The following is a 17,700-nucleotide window of genomic DNA, read 5'->3' on the forward strand; positions in this document are numbered from 1 at the left end:
ACTTATAGGTCCCAACTAAACCTATTAAATCAGAATATCTGGGTAAAGATAAGAGGAATCTGTATTTCTAACAACGATTTTAAGTGATTTTTATCATGGGGAAAGTTTAAAGAAAATGAGTATACTGAAAAGAGCATATGTTTTAGAAAAGTTGTTTTCAACCTCAGCTGAACATTGGAATTATATAGGGATTATTTATTTATTTATTTATTTATTACTTTTTAAAGCACCTTTACTCACAATAGGCCAAAGCTAGAAACAATCCAGATGTCCCTCAGCAGCTGAATGGTTAACTGTGGTATATTCATACCACGGAATATGGCTCAGAAATAATATTTATTTTTGTAAACATCTTCATGGGAGTAAAATTGCTTTACAATGGTGTGTTACTTTCTTTTTTTTTAACATCTTTATTGGGGTATACTTGCTTTACAATGGTGTGTTAGTTTCTGCTTTATAACAAAGTGATTCAGTTATACATATACATATGTCCCCATATCTCTTCTCCGTTGCGTCTCCCTCCATCCCAGCCTCCCTATCTCACCCCTCTAGGTGATCACAAACCACCTAGCTGATCTCCCTGTGCCATGCGGCTGCTTCCCAATAGCTATCCACCCTACGTTTGGTAGTGTATATATTTCCATGCCACTCTCTCACTTTGTCACAGCTTACCCTTCCCCCTCCCCATATACTCAAGTCCATGCTCTAGTAGGTCTGTGTCATTATTCCCGTCCTAACCCAAGGATCTTCATGACATTTTTTTTCTTACATTCCATATATATGTGTTAGCATACGGCATTTGTTTTTCACTTTCTGATTTACTTCACTCTGTATGACAGACTCTAGGCCCATCCACCTAACTAAAAATAACTAAATTTCGTTTCTCTTTATGGCTGAGTAATATTCCGTTGTATATATGTGCCACATCTTCTTTATCCATTCATTCAATGATGGACACTTAGGTTGCTGCCATCTCCTGGCTATTGTAAATAGAGCTGCAAAGAACATTTTGGTAAATGACTTTTTTTTTAACATCTTTATTGGAGTATAATTGCTTTACAGTGGTGTGTTAGTTGCTGCGTTATAACAAAGTGAATCAGTTATACATATACATATTTTCCCATATCTCTTCCCTCTTGCATCTCCATACCTCCCACCAACTCTATCTCACCCATCTAGGTGGTCAAAAAGCACCGAGCTGATCTCCCTTGCTATGCGGCTGCTTCCCACTATCTATCTATTTTACGTTTGGTAGTGTATATATGTCCGTGTCACTCTATCACTTTATCACAAATTACCCTTCCCCCTCCCCATATCCTCAAGTCCATTCTCTAGTAGGTCGTGACTTTATTCGCTTTTACCACTAGGTTCTTCATGACATTCTTTTTCTCTTAGATTCCATATATATATCTGTTAGCATACAGTATTTGTCTTTCTCTTTCTGACTTACTTCACTCTGTATAACAGACTCTAGATACATGCACATCACTACAAATAATTCAATTTCATTTCTTTTTATGGCTGAGTAATATTACACTGTATATATGTGCCACATCTTCTTTATCCATTCATCTGATGATGGACACTTAGGTTGCTTCCATCTCCTCGCTATTGTAAATAGAGCTGCAGTGAATATTTTGGTACATGACTCTTTTTGACTTATGGTTTTCTCAGGGTGTATGCCCAGTAATGGGATTGCGGTGTCATATGGTAGTTCTATTTGTAGTTTTTTAAGGAACCTCCATACTGTTTTCCATACTAGCTGTACCAATTCACATTCCCACCAGCAGTGCAAGAGTATTCCATTTTCTCCACACCCTCTGCAACATTTATTGTTTCTAGATTTTTTGATGATGGCCATTCTGACTGCTGTGAGATGATATCTCATTGTAGTTTTGATTTGCATTTCTCTAATGATTATGTTAATTAATAATGTTGAGCTTTCTTTCATGTGTTTGTTGGCAATCTGTTTATCTTTTTTGGAGAAATGTCTATTTAGGTCATCTGCCCATTTTTGGATTGGGTTCTTTGTTTTTTTGTTATTGAGCTGCATGTGCTGCTTGTAAATTTTGAAGACTAATCCTTTGTCAATTACTTCATTTGCAAATATTTTCTCCTATTCTGAGGGTTGTCTTTTGGTCTTGTTTATGGTTTTCTTGGCTGTGCAAAAGGTTTGAAATTTCATTAGGTCCCATTTGTTTATTTTCATTTCCATTCCTCTAGGAGGTGGGACAAAAAGGATCTTGCTGTGATTTATGTCATAGCATGTTCTACCTATGTTTTCCTCTAAGACTTTGATACTTTCTGGCCTTCCTTTAGGTCTTTAATCCATTTCGAGCTTATTTTTGTGTATGGTGTTAGGGAGTGTTCTAATCTCATACAGTTACATGTACCTGTCCAGTTTTCCCAGCTCCACTTATTGAAGAGGCTGTCTCTTCTCCACTGTATATTTTTGCCACCTTTATCAAAGATAAGGTGACCAAATGTGCGTGGGTTAATATCTGGGATTTCTATCCTGTTCCATTGATCTATCTTTCTGTTTTTGTGCCAGTACCATACTGTCTTGATTACCATAGCTTTGTAGTATAGTCTGAAGTCAGGGAGCCTGATTCCTCCAGCTCCATTTTTCATTCTCAAGTTTGCTTTCTCTATTTGGGGTCTTTTGTGTTTTGATACAAATTGTGAAATTTTTTGTTCTAGTTCTATGAAAAATGCCAGTGGTAGTTTGATAGGGATTGCATTGAATCTGTAGATTGCTTTGGGTAGTAGAGTTATTTTCACAAAGTTGATTCTTCCAATTCAAGAACCTGTTATATCTCTCCATCTATGTGTATCATCTTTAATTTCTTTCATCAGTGTCTTATAGTTTTCTGCATACAGGTATTTTGTCTCCCTAGGTAGGTTTATTCATACGTATTTTATTCTTTTAGTTGCAATGGTAAATGGGAGTGTTTCCTTAATTTCTCTTTCAGATTTTTCATCATTAGTGTATAGGAATGCCAGAGATTTCCTTGCATTAATTTTGTATCCTGCTACTTTACCAAATTCAATGATTAGCTCTAGTAGCTTTCTGGTGGCATCTTTAGGATTCTTTATGTATAATATCATGTCACCTGCAAACAGTGACAGCTTTACTTCTTCTTTTCCTATTTGGATTACTTTTATTTCTTTTTCTTCTCTGATTGCTGTGGCTAAAACTTCCACATCTATATTGAATAATAGTGGTGAGAGTGGGCAATCTTGACTTGTTCCTGATCTTAGTGGACATTGTTTCAGTTTTTCACCATTAAGGATGATGTTGGCTGTGGGTTTGTCATATATGGCCTTTATTATATTGAGGGAAGTTCCCTCTATACCTACTTTCTGCAGGGTTTTTATCATAAATCAGTGTTGAACTTTGTATAACGCTTTCTCTGCATCTATTGAGATGATCATATGGTTTTTCTACTTCCATTTGTTAATATGGTTTATCACATTGATTGATTTGCATATATTGAAGAATCCTTGCATTCCTGGAATAAACCCCACTTGATCATGGTGTATTATCCTTTTAATATGCTGTTGTATTCTGTTTGCTAGTACTCTGTTGAGGATGTTTGCATCTATGTTCATCAGTGATATTGGCCTGTAGTTTCGTTCTTTCTGACATCTTTGTCTGGTTTTGGTATCAGGGTGATGGTGGCCTAATAGAATGAGTTAGGGAGTGCTCCTCCTTCTGCTATATTTTGGAAGAGTTTGAGAAGGGTAGGTGTTAGCTCTTCTCTAAATGTTTGATAGAGTTCCCCTCTGAAGCCATCTAGTTCTGGGGTTTTGTTTGTTGGAAGATTTTTAATCACAGTGTCAATGTCAGTGCTTGTGATTGGTCTGTTCATATTTTCTATTTCTTCCTGATTCAGTCGTGGCAGGTTGTGCATTTCGAAGAATTTGTCTATTTCTTCCAGATTGTCCATTTCTTTGGCATAGAGTTGCTTGTAGAAGTCTCTCATGATCCTTTGTATTTCTGCAGTGTCAGTTGTTACTTCTCCTTTTTCATTTCTAATTCTATTGATTTGAGTCTTCTCACTTTTTTTCTTGATGAGTCTGGCTAGTGGTTTATCAATTTTTTTTATCTTCTCAAAGAGCCAGCTTTTAGTTTTATTGATCTTTGCTATTGTTTCCTTCATTTCTTTTTCATTTATCTCTGATCTGATCTTTATGATTTCTTTCCCTTTGCTAACTTTGGGGATTTTTGTAATTTTTTCTCTAATTGCTTTAGTTGCAAGGTTAGGTTGTTTATTCGAGATATTTCCTGTTTCTTAAGGTAGGATTGTATTGCTATCAACTTCCCTCTTAGAACTGCTTTTACTGCATCCCATAGATTTTGGATCATCATGTCTCCATTGTCATTTGTTTCTAGGTATTTTTTGATTTCCTCTTTGATTTCTTCAGTGGTCACTTCGATATTAAGTAGTGTATTGTTTAGCCTCCATGTGTTTGCATTTTTCACAGCTCTTTCCTGTAATTGATATCTAGTCTCATAGTGTTGTGGTCAGAAAAGATACTTCATACAATTTCAATTTTCTTAAATTTACCCAGGCTTGATTTGTGACCCAAGATATGATCTATCCTGGAGAATGTTCCATGAGCACTTGAGAAAAAAGTGTATTCTGTTGTATTTGGATGGAATGTCCTATAAATATCAATTAAGTCCATCTTGTTTAATGGATCATTTAAAGCTTGTGTTTCCTTATTTATTTTCATTTTGGATGATATGTCCATTGGTGAAAGTGGGGTGTTAAAGTCCCCTACTATGAAAGTGTTACTGTCGATTTCCCCTTTTATGGCTGTTAGTATTTGCGTTATGTATTGACGTGCTCCTATGTTGGGTGCATAAATATTTACAAATGTTAAATTTTCTTCTTGGATTGATCCCTTGATCATTGTGTAATATCCCTCCTTGTCTCTTGTAATAGTCTTTGTTTTAAAGTCTATTTTGTCTGATATGAGACTTGCTATTCCAGCTTTTTTTGATTTCCATGTGCATGGAATATCTTTTTCCATCCCCTCACTTTCACTCTGTATGTGTCCCGAGGTCTGAGGTTGGTCTGTTGTACTCAGCATATATACAGGTCTTGTCTTGGTATCCATTCAGCCAGTCTATGTCTCTTCACTGGAGCATTTAATCCATTTACACTTACAGTAATTATTGATATATTTGTTCCTATTACCATTTTCTTAATTGTTTTGGGTTTGTTACTGTAGGTCTTTTTCTTCTCTGTGTTTCCTGCCTAGAGAATTTCATTTACCGTTTGTTGTAAAGCTGCTTTTGTGGTGCTGAATTCTCTTAGCTTTTGCTTCTCTCTAGTGGTTTTAATTTCTCTGACAAATCTGAATGAGATCCTTGCTGGGTAGAGTAATCTTGCTTGTAGGTTTTTCTCCTTCATCACTTTAAATATGTCCTGCCACTCCCTTCTGGCTTGCAGATTTTCTGCCGAAAGGTCAGCTGTTAACCTTATGAGGATTCCCTTGTCTTTTATTTGTTGTTTTTCCCTTTCTGCTGTTAATATTTTTTCTTTGTGTTTAATTTTTGATAGTTTGATTAATATGTGTCTTGGAGTGTTTCTCCTTGGATTTATCCTTTAATGGACTCTCTGTTCTTCCTGGACCTGATTAATTATTTCCTTTTCCATATTAGGGAAGTTTTCAAATGTAATCTCTTCAAATATTTTCTCAGTCCCTTTCCTTTTCTCTTCTTCTTCTGGGACCCCTATAATTTGAATGTTGGTGCATTTATTGTTGTCCTAGAGGTCTCTGAGTCTCTCCTCATTTCTTTTCATTGTTTTTTCTTTATTCTTCTCTGCAGTCCTTATTTCCATTATTTTATCTTCCAGTTCATTTATCCGTTCTTCTGCCTCAGTTATTCTGCTATTCATCTCTTCTAGAGAATTTTTAATTTCATATATTGTTTTGTTCATCACTGTTTCTTTGCTCTTTCGTTCTTCTAGACCCTTGTTAAACGTTTCTTGTATTTTCTCCATTCTATTTTCAAGATTTTGGATCATGTTTACTATCATTATTCAGAATTCTTTTTCAGGGAAACTGCCTATTTCCTCTTCATTTGTTAAGTCTGCTGTGTTTTTGCCTTGCTCCTTCAGGTGCTGTTTTTTTCTCTGTCTTCCCATTTTGCTTAACTTACTGTGTTTGGGATCTCCTTTTCTCTGGCTGCAGGTTCGTAGTTCCCATTGTTTTTGATGTCTGCCTCCAGTGGCTGAGGTTGGTTCAGTGGTTTGTGTAGGCTTCCTGTTGGAGGGGACTATGCCTGTGTTCTGGTGGATGCAGCTGAATCTTGTATTTCTGTTGGGCTGGTCCACGTCTGGTGGTGTGTTTTGTGGTGTCTGTGACCTTATTATGATTTTTGGTAGCCTCTCTGCTAATGGGTGGGGTTGTGTTCCTGTCTTGCTAGTTGTTTGGCATAAGGTCTCCAGCACTGTAGCTTGCTGGTCATTGAGTAGAGCTGTGTCTTGGCATTAAGCTGGAGATCTCTGGGAGATTTTCACCATTTGATATTACATGGAGCTGGGAGGTCTCTTGTGGACCAGTGCCCTAAACGTGGCTCTCCCACCTCAGAGGCACAACCCTGACACCTGGCTGGAGCACCAAGTGCATGTGATCCACATGGCTCAGAATAAAATGGAGAGAAAACAGAAAGACAGAGAGAAGGAGATAAAATAAAATAAAAAATAAAATAAAAGTTACCAAAAATATTTTTAAGTAATAAAAAAAAGAAGACTGAAACCAAACCAAAACACAAATCCACCAATGATAACAAGTGCTAAATACTATACTAAAACAAAAAACATAAAAAATGACAGATCCCTAGGATAAATGTAAAAGCAAAGCTATACAGACAAAATATCACACAGAATCATACACATACACACCCAAAAAAAGAGAAAAAGGGAAAAAGTATATATATAGTTGCTCCCAAAGTCCACCTCCTCAATTTGGGATGATTTGTTGTCTATTCAGGTTTTCCACAGAGGCAGGGTACATCAAGTTGACTGTGGAGATTTAATCTGCTGCTCCTGAGGCTGCTGGGAGAAATTTCCCTTTCTCTTCTTTGTTCGCACAGGTCCTGGGGTTCAGCTTTCAGTTTGGACCCGCCTCTGCATGTAGGTCGTCTAAGGGCATCTGTTCTTCGCTCAGACAGAACAGTGTTAAAGGAGCAGCTGATTCAGTGCTCTGGGTCACTCAGGCCGTGGAGAGGGAGGGGTATGGAATTCGGGGCAAGCCTGTGGCTGAAAAGGCAGGCATGACATTGCACCAGCCTGAGGCTTGCTGTGTTTTCTACTGGGGAATTTGTCCCTGGATCACGGGACCCTGGCAGTGGCAGGTTGCACAGGTTCCCGGGAGAGGAGGTGTGGATAGTGACCTGTGCTTGCTCACAGGCTTCTTGGTGGCTGCAGCAGCAGCCTTAGCGTCTCATTCCCGTCTCTGTGGTCCTCGCTGATAGCCATGGCTCGCACCGGTCTCTGGAGCTTCTTTAAGCAGCGCTCTTAATCCCCTCTCCTCGTGCACCAGGAAACAAAGAGGCAAAAAAAGGTCTCTTAACTCTTGGGCAGCTCCAGACTTTGTCCCAGACTTCCTTCCGGCTAGCTGTGGCACACTGCCCCATTCAGGCTGTGTTCCGCAGCCAACCCCAGTCCTCTCCCTGGCATCCAACTGAGGCCCGAGCCTCAGCTCCCAGGCCCCAGCCATCACAGCAGTGTGCAGACAAACCTTTCGGGCTGGTGAGTGCTCGTCGGCACCGATCTTCTGTGCAGGCATCTCTGCACTTTGCCCTCCGCAGTCCTGTTGCTGTGCTCTCCTCTGTGGCTCCGAAGCTCCCTCTCCCTCTGCCACCCACATTCTTTGCCTGGGAAGGGGCTTCATATTGTCTGGAAACCTTTCCTCCTTCACAGCTCCCTCCCACTGGTGCAGGTCCCGTCCATATTCTTTTGTCTCTGTTTTTATCTTTTTTCTTTTGCCCTACCCAGGTACGTGAGTAGTTTCTTGCCTTTTGGGAGGTCTGAGGTCTTCTGCCACCATTCAGTATGTGTTCTGTAGGAGTTGTTCCACGTGCAGATGTATTTCTGATGTATTTGTGAGGAGGAAAGTGAACTCCACGTCTTACTCTTCTGCCATCTTGAAGCTAACTCCTATATAGGAAACTTTAAGAAAAATATTGGTGCCTGTAATCCACAACCCAAGCCTTCTACACCTATTCTGATTTGATTGGTGTGAGCACTGGTCTGAGCATCTGAATATTTTTAAAAGCCCCCCTTGGGAATTCCCTGGTAGTTCAGTGGTTAGGGTTTCATGCTTCCACTGCAGGGGACAAGGGTTGGATCCCTGGTCAGGGAACAAAGATTCTGCATGGCATGGTGTATGTCCAAAACAAAAGACCAACTTTAGCTGATCTTAATATGTAATCATGTTGAGAACCATGTACGTAGAGACAGAGGTATCTGAGTTTGTATTCTAGATCCTTTACTCACTAGTTTTATGACATTAGCCAAATTCTTATGCCTCTCTGTCCTTCAGTTTCTTTTTTCTTTTTAACATCTTTATTGGAGTATAATTGATTTACAATGGTGTGTTAATTTCTGCTGTATAACAAAGTGAATCAGCTGTACATATACATATATCCCCATATCCACTTTCTCTTGTGTCTCCCTCCCACCCTCCCTATCCCTCCCTGCTAGGTGGTCACAAAGCACAGAGCTGATCTCCCTGTGCTATGCGGCTGCTTCCCACTAGCTATTTTACATTTGGTAATGTATATATGTCAATGTCACTCAGTTCATCGCAGCTTACCCTTCCCCCTCCCCGTGTCCTCAAGTCCATTCTCTACATCTGCATCTTTATTCCTGGCCTGCTCCTAAGTTCTTCAGAACCTTTTTTTTTTTAGATGCCATATATATATGTTAGCATGTGGTATTTGTTTTTCTCTTTCTGGCTTACTTCGCTCTCTATGACAGACTCTAGGTCAATCCACCTCACTACAAATAACTCAATTTCATTTCTTTTATGGCTACGTAATATTCCATTGTGTTTACGTGCCTGACCTTCAGTTTCTGTAACTGTAAAATGTGGTTAATAAGACTTGTAAAGCAACTATACTCCAATTAAGAAAAAAAAAGACCTATCTTACACAGTGAAATACATTAAAGGATTAAATTAAAAATAAAATGAAATGTGTAATGAGCATATAAGAAGTGCTTCATAAAGGTTTCTGTTATTCCATATCTTTCCCATGCCACAAAGGAATGTCTCTCTGCATATCCAAGGTAGAAAACAAGTCTGTGATGGCGGAGCGATTAGGACTCCTGACCCAGCTGAAATAAGGCCTAATTAAGTGAAACCAAATGGTAATCAATTCTAGTTTGCCCTTCAGTGGTGGCCCCTGCTTGATAATCTTCTTGCTTGTCTGCCAGGAACAGCAGCAGGGAGGCCATTCTGAAGAACATTTCATTCCATTGTGACAGGCAAGTGTTTTGATTTTACACTGCATTGAAGTCCTCCAGAGACCTGCAAAACTTTATTCTAAACTCTTCCTCAGCTTCATGTGCTATTCACCCTGGCAGCTGCATCTGGCAGGAGGTACCTCATAGGGTCTCCTCAGAAGTCTGGGGTGGTTGGTAGGAATAATTACAGACAAAGCTATGGAAACTTTAAGAGGTTAAAAGTGCAAACAACATAGAAATGACCAGTGATCTCAGTAGCCTACTTATCACTCAGCAAAGCTGATAAGTAATTTTAAATCAAATTACGAAATGTGTCAGGAGAAAGATAATGTTATTACACAAACCATTTTCACTGTTAAATTTCCAACTTATTAATTTTGCAGAAGGGAAAGAATGTAATACTGTTATTAATGCTCTGTAACTGTTTTAATTACTTTCTTCTGCTAATCTCCTTATTCTCAACTTTGCAAATAAATCCCTCAGGAAATTGATCCCAACTGTTCTACAGACTTCATCTTTGTTGGGAATAAGAAGGAAAGCAATTGAGACTTAAAGGAACATGTCAATTCATAAATATACAATTAACTAATTTTATTATTGAGTAAAACAAATACCTAGATGCATGCAGAGAGCCAGCAAGTGACTACAAATTTTTAGTAGATTATCAGTTCATTTTTCTAAACATTTTATTTTATTTTACAGTTGTTATATAACATTCCTTTTATTTATTTATTTTTTTACATCTTTATTGGAGTATAATTGCTTTACAACGGTGTGTTAGTTTCTGCTTTATAACAAAGTGAATCAGTTCTTTATATACATATGTTCCCATATCTCTTCCCTCTTGTGTCTCCCTCCCTCCCATGCTCCCCATCCCACCTCTCCAGGTGGTCACAAAGCACCAAGCTGTTCTTCCTGTGCTATGTGGCTGCTTCCTACTAGCTATCTACCTTATATTTGGTAGTGTTTATCTGTCCATGCCTCTCTCTCGCTTTGACACAGCTTACCCTTCCCCCTCCCCATATCCTAAAGTCCATTCTCTAATAGGTCTGTGTCTTTATTCCTGTCTTACCCCTAGGTTCTTCATAACATTTTTTCCTCTTAAATTCCATATATATGTGTTAGCATACGGTATTGGACTTTCTTTTTCTGACTTACTTCACTCTGTATGACAGACTCTATGTCTATCCACCTAATTAAAAATAGCTCAATTTCATTTATTTTTATGGATGAGTAATATTCCATTGTATATATGTGCCTCCTCTTCTTTATCCATTCATCCGATCATGGACACTTATGTTGTTTCCACCTCCAGGCTATTGTAAATAGAGCTGCAACTAACATTTTGGTACATGACTCTTTTTGAACTATGGTTTTCTCAGGGTATACGCCCAGTAGTGGGATTGCTGGGTCATATGGTAGTCCTATTTGTAGTATTTTAAGGAACCTCCATACTGTTCTCCATAGTGGCTGAACCAATTCACATTCCCACCAGCAGTGCAAGAGTGTTCCCTTTTCTCCACACCCTCTCCAGCATTTATTGTTTCTAGATTTTTTGATGATGGCCATTCTGACTGGTGTGAGATGATATCTCATTGTAGTTTTGATTTGCATTTCTCTAATGATTAGTGATGTTGAGCATTCTTTCATGTGTTTGTTGGCAGTCTGTATATCTTCTTTGGAAAAATGTCTATTTAGGTCTTCTGCCCATTTTTGGATTGGGTTGTTTGTTTTTTTGTTATTGAGCTGCATGAGCTGTTTATAAATTTTGGAGATTAATCCTTTGTCATTTGCTTCATTTGCAAATATTTTCTCCCATTCTGAGGGTTGTCTTTTGGTCTTGTTTATGGTTTCCTTTGCTGTGAAAAAGCTTTGAAGTTTCATTAGGTCCCATTTGTTTATTTTTTATTTTATTTCCATTTCTCTAGGAGGTGGGTCAAAAAGGATCTTGCTGTGATTTATGTCATAGAGTTGCTGCCTATGTTTTCCACTAGGAGTTTGATAGTTTCTGGCCTGACATTTAGGTCTTTAATCCGTTTTCAGCTTATTTTTGTGTACGGTGTTGGGGAGGGTTCTAATCTTATACTTTTACATGTACCTGTCCAGTTCTCTCAGAACCATTTACTGAAGAGGCTGTCCTTACTGCACTGTATATTCCTGCACCCTATATCAAAGATAAGGTGACCATATGTGTGGGGGTGTATCTCTGGGAATTCTACCCTGTTCCATTGATCAATATTTCTGTTTTTGTGCCAGTACCATTCTGTCTTGATTACTGTAGCTTTGTAGTATAGTCTGAAGTCAGGAAGCCTGATTCTTCCACCTCTGTTTTTCATTCTCAAGATCCCTTTGGCTATTCGGGGTCTTTTGTGTTTCCATACAAATTGTGAAAATTTTTGTTCTAGTTCTGTGAAAAATGCCAGTGGTAGTTTGGTAGGGATTGCATTGAATCTGTAGATTGCTTTGGGTAGTAGAGTCATTTTCACAACGTTAATTCTTCCAATCCAAGAACATGGTATATCTCTCCATCTATTTGTATCATCTTTCATTTCTTTCATCAGTGTCTTATAATTTTCTGCATAGAGGTCTTTTTTCTCCTTACATAGGTTTACTCCTAGATATTTTATTCTTATTGTTGCTATGGTAAATGGGAGTGTTTTCTTGATTTCACTTTCAGATTTTTCATCATTAGTGTATAGGAATGCCAGAGATTTCTGTGCATTAATTTTGTATCCTGCTACTTTACCAAATTCATTCATTAGCTCTAGTAGTGTTCTGGTAGCATCTGTAGGATTCTATATGTATTGTATCATGTCATCTGCAAACAGTGACAGCTTTACTTCTTCTTTTCCAATTTGGATTCCTTTTTTTTCCTTTTCTTCTCTGATGGCTGTGGCTAAAACTTCCACAACTATGTTGGGTAAGAGTGGTGAGAGTGGGCAACCTTGTCTTCTTCCTGATCTTAGTGGAAATGCTTTCAGTTTTTCACCATTTAGGACAATGTTGGCTGTTGGTTTGTCATATATGGCCTTTATTATGTTGAGGAAAGTTCCCTCTATGCCCACTTTCTGCATGGTTTTTATGATAAATCGGTGTTGAATTTTGTCAAAAGCTTTCTCTGCATCTATTGAGATGATCATATGGTTTTTCTCCTTCAATTCGTGAATGTGGTGTATCACGTTGATTGATTTGCATATATTGAAGAATCCTTGCATTCCTGGAATAAACCCCACTTGATCATGTTGTATGGTCCTTTTAATATGCTGTTGGATTCTTGTTGCTTGTATTTTCTGGAGGATTTTTGCATCTATGTTCATCAGTGATATTGGCCTGTAGTTTTCTTTCTTTGTAACATCCTTGTCTGGTTTTGGTATCAAGGTGATGGTGGCCTCGTAGAATGAATATGGGAGTGTTCCTCCCTCTGCTATATTTTGAAGAGTTTATGGAGAATAGGTGTTAGCTCTTCTCTAAATGTTTGATAGAATTCAGCTATGAAGCCATCTGGTCCCGGGCTTCTGTTTGTTAGAAGATTTTTAATCACAGTTTCAATTTCAGTGCTTGTGATTAGTCTATTCATATTTTCTATTTCTTCCTGATTGAGTATTGGCAAATTATGCATTTCTAAGAATTTGTCCATTTCTTCCAGGTTGTCCATTTTATTGGCATACAGTTGCTTGTAGTAATCTCTCATGATCTTTTGTATTTTTGCAGTGTCAGTTGTTACTTCTCCTTTTTCATTTCTCATTCTATTGATTTGAATCTTCTCTCTTTTTTTCTTGATGAGGCTGACTAATGGTTTATCAATTTTGTTTATCTTCTCAAAGAATCAGCTTTTCATTTTATTGATCTTTGCTATCATTTCCTTCATTTCTTTTTCATTGATTTCTGATCTGAATATTTATGATTTCTCTCCTTCTGCTAACTTTGGGGTGTTTTTTTTCTTATTTCTCTAATTGCTTTAGGTGCAAAGTTAGGTTGTTTATTCGAGATGCTTCCTGTTGCTTAAGGTAGGATTGTATTCCTATAAACTTCTCTCTTAGAACTGCTTTTGCTGCATCCCATGTGTTTGGGGTCGTCGTGTGTCCATTGTCATTTTTTTCTAGGTATTTTTTTCATTTCCTCTTTGATTTCTTCAGTGATCACTTCGATATTAAGTAGTGTATTGTTTAGCCTCCATGTGTTTGTATTTTTTACAGAATTTTCCTGTAATTGATATCTAGTCTCATAGCATTGTTGTCGGAAAAGATACTTGATACAGTTTCAATTTTCTTAAATTTACCAAGGCTTGATTTGTGACCCAAGATATGATCTATCCTGGAGAATGTTCCATGAGCACTTGAGAAAAATGTATATTCTGTTGTTTTTGGATGGAATTTCCTATAAATATCAATTAAGTCCATCTTGTTTAATGTATCATTTAAAGCTTGTGTTTCCTTATTTATTTCCATTTTGGATGATCTGTCCATGGGTGAAAGTGGGGTGTTTAAGTCCCCTACTATGAATGTGTTACTGTCGATTTCCCCTTTTATGGCTGTTAGTATTTGCCTTATGTATTGAGGGGCTCCTATGTTGGGTGCATAAATATTTACAATTGTTATATCTTCTTCTTGGATGGATCCCTTAATCATTATGTAGTGTCCTTGTTTGTCTCTTCTAACAGTCTTTATTTTAAAGTATATTTTGTCTGGTATGAGAATTGCTACTCCAGCGTTCTTTTGGTTCCATTTACAGGGAATATCTTTTTCCATCCCCTTACTTTCAGTCTGTATGTGTCTCTAGGTATGACATGGCTCTCTTGTAGACAGCATAATCTCTGTCTTTTGGTGGGAACGTTTAGTCCATTTACATTTAAGGTCATTATTGTTATGCATGTTCCTATTCCAATTTTCTTAATTGTTTTGTGTTTGTTTTTGTAGGTCTTTTCCTTCTCTTGTGTTTCTTGCCTAGAGAAGTTCCTTTAGCATTTGTTGTATAGCTGGTTTGTTGGTGATGTACTGTCTCAGCTTTTGCTTGTCTGTAATGCTTTTAATTTCTCCATCAAATCTGAATGAGCTCCTTGCTGTGTAGAGTAATCTTCGTTGCAGGTTTTTCTCCTGCATCACTTTAAATATGTCCTGCCAGTCCCTTCTGGCTTGCAGAGTTTCTGCTGTAAGATCAGCTGTTAACCTTATGGGCGTTCCCTTGTGTGTTGTTTGTTGTTTTTCCCTTGCTGCTTTTAATATGTTTTCTTTGTATTTAACTTTTGACAGTTTGATTAATATGTGTCTTGGCATATTTCTCCTTGGATTTATCCTGTATGGGACTCTCTGTGCTTCCTGGAGTTGATTAAATATTTCCTTTCCCATATTAGGGAAATTTTCAACTATAACCTCTTCAAATATTTTCTCAGTCCCTTTCTTTTTCTCTTCTTCTTCTGGAACCCCTTTAGTTCAAATGTTGGTGCGTTTAATGTTGTCTCAGAAGTCTCTGAGACTGTCCTCAGTTCTTTTCATTCTTTTTCTTTATTCTGCTCTGCAGTAATTATTTCCACTGTTTTATCTTCCAGGTCACTTATCCGTTTTTCTGCCTCAGTTATTCTGCTATTGCTCCCATCTAGAGTATTTTTAATTTCATTTATTGTGTTCTTCATCATTGTTTCATCTTTACTTCTTCTAGGTCCTTGTTAAATGTATCTTTCATTTTGTCTATTCCATTTCCAAGATTTTGGATCATCTTTACTATCATTATTCTGAATTCTTTTTCAGGCAGATTGCCTATTTCCTCTTCATTTGTTAGGTCTGGTGGGTTTTTTTCATGCTCCATCATCTGCTGTGTGTTTTTCTGTCTTCTCATTTTGCTTATCTTACTGTGTTTGGGGTCTCCTCTTTGCAGGCTGCAGTTTCGTAGTTCCTGTTGCTTTTGGTTTCTGTCCCCAGTGGCTACGGTTGGTTCAGTGGGTTCTGTAGGCTTCCTGGTGGAGGGGACTAGTGCCTGTGTTGTGGTGGATGAGGCTGGATCTAGTCTTGCTGGTGGGCAGCTCCACGTCTGGTGGTGTGTTTTGGGGTGTCTGTGGCCTTATTATGATTTTAGGCAGCCTCTCTGCTAATGGGTGGGGTTGTGTTCCTGTCTTGCTTGTTGTTTGGCATAAGGTGTCCAGCACTGTAGCTTGCTGGTCGTTGAGTGTAACTGGGTGCTGGTGTTGAGATGGAGATCTCTGGGCTATTTTCGCCGTTTGATATTATGTGTAGCTGGGAGGTGTCTTGTGGACCAGTGTCCTGACGTTGGTTCTCCCACCTCAGAGGTAGACCACTGACTGCTGGCTGCAACACCAAGAGCATTTCATCCACATGGCTCAGAATAAAAGGGAGAAAAAATAGAAAGAAATAAGTAGTAGACATAGAAAGAAAGAAAGAAAGAAATGAAGGAAGGAGGAGGGAGGAAAGAAGGAAGGAAGGAGGGAAGGAAGGAAAGAAAGAAACAAAGAAGATGAAGTAAAATAAAGTAAGATAAAATATAATAAATTTTTTAAATAAAAATAATTATTAAGAGAAAAAATTTTTTAAAAAACAGATGGGTAGATCTCTAGGACAACTGGTGGAAGCAAAGCTATATAGACAAAATCTCGCACAGAAGCATACACATACACACTCACAAAAAGAGGAAAAAGGGAAAAAATCATAAATCTTGCTCTCAAAGTCCACCTCCTCAATTTGGGATGATTCGTCGTCTTTTCATATATTCCACAGATGCAGGTATATCAAGTTGATTGTGGACCTTTAATCCGCTGCTTCTGAGGCTGCTGGGAGAGATTTTCCTTTCTCTGCCTTGTTCTCACAGCTCCCAGGGACTCAGCTTTGGGTTTGGCCCCGCCTCTGTGTGTAGGTTGGCAGAGGGCATGTGTTCTTCGCTCAGACAGGACACAGTTAAAGGAGCAGCTGACTCGGGGACTCTGGCTCACTCAGGCCTGGGAGAAGGAGGGGCACGGAGTGCGGGGAGAACCTTCGGTGGCAGAGCCTGGCATGACGTTGCACCAGCCTGAGGCTCTCCATACGTTCTCCTTGGGAAGTTGTCCCTGGATCCCGGGCCCCTGGCAGTGGCGGGCTGCACAGGCACCCGGGAGGGGAGGTGTGGATAGTGACCTGTGCTCGCACACAGGCTTCTTGGTGGCGGCAGCAGCAGCCTTAGCATCTCATGCCCGTCTCTAGGGTCCGCAATGTTAGCCGCGGCTCGCGCCCGTCTCTGGAGCTCCTTTAAGCAGTGCTCTTAATCCCCTCTCCTCGCGCACCAGGAAACAAAGAGTGAAGAAAAAGTCTCTTGCCTCTTCGCCAGGTCCAGACTTTTCCCCGGACTCCCTCCCAGCTACTGTGGTGCACTAACCCCCTGCAGGCTGTGTTCACGCTGCTAACCCCAGTCCTCTCCCTGCGCACTGACCGAAGCCCAAGCCTCAGCTCCCAGCCCTGCCCACCCCGACGGGTGAGCAGACAAGCCTCTCGGGCTGGTGAGTGCTGGTCGGCACCGATCCTCTGTGCGGGAATCTCTCCACTTTGCCCTCTGCACCCCTGTTGCTTTGCTCTCCTCCACGGCCCCAAAACTTCCCCCTCCGCCAGCCGCAGTCTCCACCCGCGAAGGGGCTTCTAGTGTGTGGAAACCTTTCATCCTTCACAGCTCCCTCCCACTGGTGCAGGTCCCGTCCCTATCATTTTGTCTCTGTTTATTCCTTTTTCTTTTGCCCTACCCAGGCACGTGTGGAGTTTTTTGCCTTTTGGGAGGTCTGAGGTCTTCTGCCAGTGTTCAGTAGGTGTTCTGTAGGAGCTGTTCCACCTGTAGATGTATTTCTGGTGTATCTGTGGGGAGGAAGGTGATCTCCACGTCTTACTTTTCCATCATTTTCCCCTTGTCCCCCAACATTCCTTCTTTTAGTGAACAGTCAACAGTTACTCAATTTATGTCAGAAGTTTTATTGAGCTTCCTATGACATCCTGTTTTTTATAATTCTTTATCGGGCTTACTCCAATATTTGTTCTTCATAATTCCTTTATCAGGCTTACTCCAATATTTGTTCTTCATAATTCCTTTATCAGTACCTCCTACAGTTGCCCCTAACAGTGTATCTAGTACATATGATTAGTCCCATCCTTTAACATTCCTCAGTAAGGTTAGGTAAGTTTACTTTTCTCACAATTATTCCCCCTTTTGATAAAATCTGATATCAGAGTTTTGATATAATTTGCATTAC

Source organism: Orcinus orca, chromosome X, assembly GCF_937001465.1.
Source record: "Orcinus orca chromosome X, mOrcOrc1.1, whole genome shotgun sequence".
Lineage (NCBI taxonomy): Eukaryota > Metazoa > Chordata > Mammalia > Artiodactyla > Delphinidae > Orcinus > Orcinus orca.